This window comes from Saccostrea cucullata, unplaced genomic scaffold (assembly GCF_032062105.1).
Source record: "Saccostrea cucullata isolate Sc308-1 unplaced genomic scaffold, CSIRO_AGI_Scuc_v1 ctg15436, whole genome shotgun sequence".
In the NCBI taxonomy this organism is placed as follows: domain Eukaryota; kingdom Metazoa; phylum Mollusca; class Bivalvia; order Ostreida; family Ostreidae; genus Saccostrea; species Saccostrea cuccullata.
In genome coordinates, this window is record NW_026918775.1 from 1 (window position 1) to 9,340 (window position 9,340).

General features: G+C 33.4%; 1 pseudogene; it reads right to left on the reverse strand.

Annotated features, from left to right (window-relative positions):
- Positions 1-1,599: 1,599 nt before the first annotated feature.
- On the reverse strand, positions 1,600-8,482 carry LOC134270903 (fatty acyl-CoA reductase 1-like; annotated as a pseudogene).
- Positions 8,483-9,340: the final 858 nt, after the last annotated feature.

Sequence of the window (9,340 nt, forward strand, 5' to 3'; positions counted from 1 at the left end):
TAACCCCCTCCCGGGCCTAGATCCACACATTGCACAATTTTTAAAATGCACCCTTGCTTTTCAAAAATATTTAATTAATACCAAGGTGCAGATTTCAAACAATTCATCCAGTTTCAGATATAAGTAGAGCCCCCCCCCCCCCCTCCTTTATGGTACCCCTGACCCTGGGGCCTTGAAATTCACAGTTCTGGAAGATTAGGACCCTTGCTCATCATAACTATATAGGTAGTTCATCTGCTTAATACCAAGGAGCAGAGAAGAAAACTTTCAAAGATTTAATGTATTTTCACTATATAATCAATAGAGCCCCGCCCTATCACTAGAACCCCTGACCCTAGGGCCATAAAATTCACAATTTTGGAAGAGGTATTCTTGCTCATCATAACTATGCACTTATTTAGTTTATTTAATACCCAGGAGCAGAGAAGAAGATTTTCAAAGAATTCATGTATTTTCACTATATAATCTATAGAGCCCCATCCGAACACCAGAACCCCTGACCCTGTGGCCATGAAATTTACAATTTTGGTAGAGGCACTCTTGCTCATTATAACTATGCACTTAGTTGGTTTATTTAATACCCAGGAGCAGAGAAGAAGGTTTTCATGTATTTTCACTATATAATCTATAGAGCCCCACCCTAACACCAGAACCCCTGAACCTGGGGCCATAAAATTCACAATTTTGGTAGAGGCACTCTTGCTCATCATAACTATACACTTAGTTAGTTTATTTAATACCCAGGAGCAGAGAAGAAGATTTTCAAAGAATTCATGTATTTTCACTATATAATCTATAGAGCCCCCCCTTACACCAGAACCCCTGATCCTGGGGCCATAAAATTCACAATTTTGTTTGAGGCACTCTTGCTCATCATAACTATGCACTTAGTTAGTTTATTTAATACCCAGGAGCAGAGAAGAAGATTTTCAAAGAATTCATGTATTTTCACTATTATAATCTAAAGAGCCCCACCCTAACACCAGAACCCCTAACCCTGGGGCCATAAAATTCACAATTTTGGTAGAGGCACTCTTGCTCATCATAACTATATACTTAGTTAGTTTATTTAATACCCAGTAGCAGAAAAGAAGAATTTCAAAGAAATAATGCATTTTCACTATATACTTATTTAGCCCCGCCCTAGCACTAGAACCCATGACCCCGGGGCCATGAATTTCACAATTTTGGTAGAGGACTCAATGCTGATTACAATCATGCAAACAGTTTGACTGCTTGATGTCCAGGAGTAAAGAAGAAGATTTTTAAAGATTGCACTAATTTTAGTGGTTTTTGCCCCACCCCTCTGGCCCCAGGGGGCAGGGACCATGAAATTCATAATTTTTGTTCCCCTTCACCCATAGATGCTATCTGCCAAATTTGGTTGAAATTGGTTCAGTGGTGTCAGAGAAGAAGCTAAACATCTTCAAATGTTAACGCACGACGCACGACGAACGACGACGGACGAAAAGTGATAGCAATAGGTCACCTGAGTTTACTCAGGTGACCTAAAAAAAAAATACACAAATCAAATTAAATGCCTCCTTTAATCCTCATTCTTTACATGACAAAAAAAAAAAAAAATAATCATAATAAATAAGCCACATTTCCAATTCTGGTCTTCCTGCTTCCTTTGTCGGCCATTCCGACATCAGCACCAGACCCAATCTTTGAAACTTGATTTGTGTCATCCGTAAAGCTTCTCCACAGCACAGAATCCTAGGCTGAAATAAACTTGTCTGGGAAAAGTCCTGTAGAAATGCTTGTTATGGATTTGCTGTCAGTATTTGGTGATATAATTTCCCAAGGTATGTGAGGTATGGATTCTTTCATTGCTTGTGTATGGTACTTGTCAACCGAAAGAATTTCACAAATCTGTTCATTAAACCAATGATGAGGTACCAGAGATTTCTGGCCAGTTCTGGAGCGGGCTATAGAGAATCCTCCACAGAGCGATCAGTAGTACAGTGTTGAAACAGTAGCGGATATTTCTCAATCTATGTAAAAGACAGATTATCAAAGTGTATTAGGTTAAGAAGAAAAAATGTCAAAGCAGCTGAAGATTGAGAAAAATGTGAAATGTCTACATTTAAACATTTATGCATACATGTTAACCTATTGTGATTAAAAATAGGGAGATTCAGACCTCAAAAGCGGTAGCATTGCGCGCGTGTTGTTTTACTCTTGGATTTTCGATATTTTTCATGTAAAATTACATGTATGTTAAGCCTTAAATGAAACCTACAATAATTAATCTTAAATATCAACTGCAAAGAAGAAGACAGAAACACCTTAAGTTTGACATAAATTTACAAAATCAAATATTTTTCATGCTCATCATTTTGCTTGGATTGGCTGTTTAACTTGGCCTTTTGAAGAGTGATCTTTTGATATAGACTAGAAGCAATATTTCCGAATGTTCATTCAATTGTCAAACAAAACAAATGATGGCATGGTTCAGATCTAAAACAAGTTCCTATCTTTCGTTATATAAAACAAATTTAGTTCGATGAACGAAAACGAAAGTAGAGATGTGCCACATGGCTTGGTCAATCGAGTGATTTCTATTGACTTTATTGATAAAATTGTGAGCTCCTGTGCTTTTAAAGACAATGTCAAACGTTTTCATTTAATTCTTAAAAGATGTATCTCCTTTTTTATGGCAGTGATGTTGACTAAATTATTGTAACCAATGAATCGCTGGTAATCTTGTACTGTTGTCGTTGTCAAATTCGTGCTTGAAATCTATGTACACATAGTTACAAAAAAAGCGTTTGTATGCTTCCAAGTCAAATCACGCGATATCTAACGAGATTTTATGAGAGTGGCTTCAAAAATGGATACCCAAGCGAACCAAAAATACTTTAGACGCAACTTTTGTAGAAAAGCGGTAGATTTCTGAATTAAATCGGTAGGCGGGAGATGGAGTGAAAAAGCGGTTGACTCCCGCCTAAATTGGTAGAGTTAACATGTATGATTTATATCCCAATGGTAGACAATTAATCTGTGCTACCAGGTGGTGGTTTATTTTGACATCATTATGTCTAAGTTTCATTTTTGGCCCAATCAAGATTTAGATGAAAATTTGACTGTTTTTGGCAGAAACAACTTACTTTTCAGCTTTAGCCGCAGGTAGGCCTGATAAGTCTTCATTCAGAAGAAATTTTTTTGTTCCAAGGCAATAGTTCTCTATGTATGTGGGCCAGTGAAGTCCACGTGGATCAAAGTAAAAGCACTGTAAAATAAAAATTCTAATGTATAGACCTAAATAATCTACTGAAAGTGATATGAAAGCTAAACAAGTAAGTTAAAATACATTTTGGTGCATTCTGAGACTAAAATCGGGCAAAATAAAATCAATTTAAAAAGGCAAATACTGAGATGAAATATTTTTGAGATGGTTTAAAATTTGCTAAAAATAGTCCATTATTTAAACAAGATGTATTTATTTGTTCACTATTCTACTGAAGAAACTTTTTTCTATGGACATTAAATATACCTTCTTGTCCTCTGAGGTCATGTGACTGGTCAACATGTCAAGGTTATTGTAAGACCATTCCCATGAATGCATGGTAAAGTAGGTCAAGGTTCCAATAGCTTTGTGTAATCTGTTATAGATCTTGACCATCCTGAAATGCAACAGTAAATATTAACTGACTAACGTTGTTATTGATGCCAATTGAATTTCAGTAACTTTCAAACATTAAATTCAAAACTGGACATGTGAGCTTTGTAGTATTTTAATACCTAGGCCTTTTTCCAAGTAAACAGTAGCCCAGGTCTGCAACGTAAGCTGGCAGCATGTGTTCAATAAATGTGTAGAAATCATGAAGGAAACTAAAAAAAGAGGGGGTGTTATTTCTTTTATTGCATTAAAATTAAACTGCATAAATTCTCTGTTAAGTATATTATCTGTATAAATATCTTACCCAGAGCTAGTGAGAGCTGCCTTAGGCCTTCTAAAGCAAGAATCAAGAGGCACTTTCTTCCAGAAATTCATCACAACTCCCTCTGCAAAATAAATGTATAGTTCATGATTAACACTATAAATTAAAAGAAAAATTAAATTTCCGCCCGTGTCCCATGGGAGGGCAAGATCAACATTGTGGATTCCCGACAATGTCTAATTATAGCTACTGACCTAATTCTCCCCAGGTGAATGGGTTGACGGAGCCAGTGGTACTGTGATAGATAAGGCAGGAGCTGGGTTTGGTTACGGCGGTGTACCAGGCGGCCGCGATGACCATATTGACGGGGATGTCCACTGGCACTATGTCCGCCACTCCACGATAATCTCCTTTCATCGACCTCAATATTCCTTTCCCAGCCTAAAGAATGAAACAAGGGCAAGTTCAATGAAAGAACTGCATATCAGCAGTGCTCGAGCAAAGACACACTGTTAATATTTTAAATTTAGATATCTTTAGAAGGTAACTTACTGCTACATAAAGTCCACTGGGGCCATTGTAATTGTCAATCCAGCCCTGGAAAATAAAATAATTTCATTTTTCAACAAGTGTTTAGCACTGTAACAAAATTAATATATTTGCATGTCTAACATTGTGCAATTTTCTTCTTAGACCAATTACAGTGTTTATTCTATTAATTAAAAAAATCTATTTCCCCTGAGCTGAAATCTTTTACAACTATGATATGAATACTTACTGGGACGGGTTCCTTCCATGAAGCCCCTACAATGGAGGGTCTGACTATAGCCAGAGGTAGATCGGAGCCTTCCTTCAACAACAGGTGCTCGGCCAAGTGTTTGGTGTATGTGTACGTGTTAGGCTTGTTGCCGATCAGTTTTGGTGTTACTAGATTTATCATGTCATCATCCATCCATCTATATAAAAAAAAAATTCTCTAGATACCTTTTTTTTTCAATCTGCCATCTTCAAAAGCATAATAATGTTCATGCATGGACCAAATTCAAAAGGAGCACACAGTAAAGTTGTGATTAAAGAACCGCTAATTATTTTTATTTGTCAAAACTTTTTTCATACATAAATTTCATGAAACGGTTTGCTCTCATTTTTTGCTTTAGCGTATTATTATACAAATTTTAAAACTTACACAGAGTAATAACCAAATTATTAATTTTGTTTTGCTTACAAATACTGAACAACAATGTATTAATTTTTTTTTTTTTTACAAATACTGAATAACAATCTATTAGATTTGTTTTGCTTACAAATACTAAATAACAATCTTGCAACAATAAGGTGTTCCAAAAAATTAGTGAGGTACTGTTTATACACTTTCAGCTAAAGACTTTTAAAAGATCACTGATAAAATTATCCATATAAAACTGCAATGTACATGTATCAAAAACTTACTCTAAAACATCTATCAATTTTTGAGGTTCCACAGGGGGGTTGTATACCATTTCTTCTATGAAGGGACGATCACAGTTAGCATATGCTGTTGATATGTGTAGAAATACCTGTAAGCAAAATTTAATGGTAAAATAGGAAAACAAAATTAGCAAATCCTTTCCTTAAATCAATAAAAATGTAAAATTTGTCAAGAATAACAGTGAAATATAGGTAAATCTTCAACATTTGATTAACTACCTGGATTATGAGGATAGAAGCTGTCAATAAACCAGTCTACAAGTGACCAGTGAGGGATATAGAGATAGTGTTATTTAATTTTAATTAATGCTCATTTAATTTGCACTATCACCCAGATTCTTACTGTTTATGACTTGAAAGAGACCATTACTAAGGTGTAGTGTCATGTCAAGATAGTTTATATAGATGGGAAAGATAAATACACTGAATGTACCATTTAGAATTCCCAGTCTTGTTGCAATTATCCTTTTTGATTGTACAGTGTAATGGAAATTTTTTCATGAGTTATCCCTCTTTCCATTCTTTCTAAAAATACAACTGTCTCAAAAACCACAAGCCTCATCCCACATCCTGAGGATGTATACCCTGGTAAATGTATAATATACATCCTGAAGATGTATACCCTGGTACAATTTATAATATACAAACTCTAAATGAGTTTAAATGACGAAGAAAGAATATGAATGTAGAGCCCTGATTAAATTCATATCCAAATAGTCCAATCCACACTTTTCAAAAGTTATGTCCCTTGGCCACCATCTTAGGGGATACACCCATACAATCCACACAGTAGCCTTTGTCGTTTTCAGGTTTGTAACTTCGTCATTTGACTTTAAAAAAGCTCTGCCTTTTGTGTACTGATTGCCCCAAGATGGGGCTACCCACACATTGAAAGAAAAATAATTAAACACAATGGATTTATCACAGCACGCCCAAATATTTGGTAGCAATCGTAGCATAAAGAGGAGAAATGATGTTTCTTTCCCTTTTGACCTTTTGGTTGACCCCGCAAAGGGAAACAACTTTTGCAAAGTGTGGATTAGACTATTGGTACAAAGAAATTAATATCCTCTATATATTTCTATAATTAAAATTTTTAAAAAACATAGTTGTATTCACAGTTCCCAAGATCTCTTCATGGTATTGACCCTGAGTAAAATTAACTGATGCTATGCTCAACATCTATCCCTTTAATATTCAAGATTATCTGGCACTGAAATACTAGGAAGTTAGCTTGTTATCAGTGCATGTATTTTTTAAAGGAAGTCAAAAAATTTCATTTAAGGAAATATTTGAATAAAACTCGGTAGATTTCCTGAATAATTATGTTAAACACATTCTTAGCACTTACAGAAATTTACTTCTGTATTACACTAACAGAGAAGAGACAAATTATATATCCTTGCTTACCTCAAGATGTTTAAACTGTCTACATAAGATAACCATCTTTCTTACTGCCACTACATTCATTTCAACTGCAACCCTGTAAAAACATAATTCCATAATATACATAAAAGTTTCAAAGACAAGAACTTAGTTTTAATTGACATGTACAACAGGCAATTGTTATAGTATGCTTATCAGTTCAGCAGAATTAATAATATGCTATTAAATATTTTGGCATGAGTCAAGATTTTCCTCTAAACTGTATATAGGAAAAAGGACTTTTTTTGTTTAAAGCAATATGATCTGCATTTTTGAGAATTTTATTTTGCTGGTAAAATGTGTTATTATGATTAATCTGTATGTAATCTAAACCCTTATGATCAATAAAACCAAAATAAAGTTTAAAAATGTTTCAGAAGAAATATGTCTGTACAACCGAATATACAGTATTATATAAGAAATCATTATTGTACAGGACGACAATAATTCAATTTTGCTTCAATTAGCGCATATAAAAAGTTCTTTCATAGCAAATATGAACAACAGAAGCTTATAAACGTTCTGTTTTTCTGTCATTGAAATAGTTAATTAAAAATTTACAACATTTTTTCCGATGTCAAACATGCAGCTCATATTGCTTTAAAAAACAAAATGTATAATGATTGAATTTAATTGCCTGTGTACATGTCAAGCTGAATCCGAGTCAATATTTTTTTTTCATTTTAAATTATTTTATCTAATGTATTCATTACAATTAATATTACAGTATCTGTAAAGAAACTACATATGAATGACCAACATCATCAAAAAAAAAATATTGCCTGTATAACTGCATGCTTTATTCTCTATCCATCCCTGTTTCTGAGTTTGTCCATGTAAAATAATTTAACAAATGACGGGAAAACAAATTATAAAAGAATATTTGACTTTCAAGCAAATCTTACCTCAAATGTTCATCAAATCTTATGGTAGCAGCACTATGAAACACTATATTCACATTGTCACAGAGTAATTTTAGGTCATTTGGTTTTATTCCTAGTTCAGGTAAAGTTATATCACCGTATATAGGGACTAATTTCTCGTGAAAGTTTGGTTGTTCCTTCCTCAGTTTGTCATAGACCTGTAATTATAAAATGTTAAATTTATTCAGAAAGTATATACATAGTAAAACATACTTTTTAAGTGAAGAGTTAGGCATATGCAAATTTGCTAAGTTATGAAGGTGTTATTTGTTATATCCATTAAATTCACAATACATTCACAATACATTTTAAAACCACAGGAATGAAAATTACTTTGCTCTAAGCATAAATCAGTTATAAGTGTGTCAGCTATAAGCCAGTTCTACTGTATTTAAAAACTGTAACTTTCTATTTAGAATACATATAGCACTAATTTTAAAGACAACCAGTTCTCTTCATAATGATAATAAACAATATTTTGTTTAACATAGTCAGCTACAGTACTTACAGGACATTTACATATTTCTTCCACTCTCTGATCAATATCTTGTGATTTTTTGGGTCTCATTAACATGTAAATTTTGTTCACATTAGGACAACTCCGTAACAGTTTTTCAATCAGCACTTTTCCTATGAACCCTGAAGCACCAGTCAAGAAAACATTTTTTCCAGCATAGTACTCCCCTATGGATGGGAGTCTGGAATAAGATTCCATGGTTGACATCAGTCTATCTTCTTTCTTCAAATTCTGAAATTAAAAAAAATATTCATTTTTTTTTTTTTACATGTTTATTGAGGTAAAACCTACAGTTCAATCAAGCAAATACTTTACAACAAGGGAATAACTTTCAGATAAATCAAGATTTTCAATAAAATCTTTAAATTTAATTTAACTTACATTATTTATTCTTCATTCAATAAAAATTATTTTCCTGTTTGTATGAACTTTGAATATTTACTTAGAATAACAGGTTAGATTAGAGACACCCGAGAAAAATATATGTTAAGGACAAATTAAAACAAAGGGTGAAAAGTATTGAACTGAAATCTTAATATTCCTAAAACATTCCTACATGGTTTAAAAGTATGTTATACTCACTTATGATATTATTAATAAAGGTTTTCTTCAAGTATTTGGAACTTTAAGCCCATGTAAAATCGGATTTTGTGTCAGTTTATGTGAGCTTATTTTGATAACCTTTTGCTTTAATGGTATTGGGAATTACAATTGGTTAATTCTAACATATTGGTCCAATTTTTTTAAATGCCTGCAATCTATTGAATATTTCGCAATGTAAACAATACCTGACGTTTTGATATATTTAATATAAAACTGAACACACAAAAACAAAACTTCCCACAAAATATAAGATAAATAGAACATTTATTGAAATTCACACATTTTCTTGGCTCAAAGTTTATCTTTGACTGAGTTATGTGTTGGACTACATGTAGGTTTAGGCTATAGCAACTACAAACAGAAGGGGCATAACTCCTATTTGAGACAGTGACACCGGATACTTTCATTTCTAATCTTACTGCACTACGAGAGGAATCGGGCTCAATGACGTTGTCCAGTTATCTTAATTTAAGAAAATTCGAACTTATAAGAAAACTGTCATCATGAAAACAAGAAAT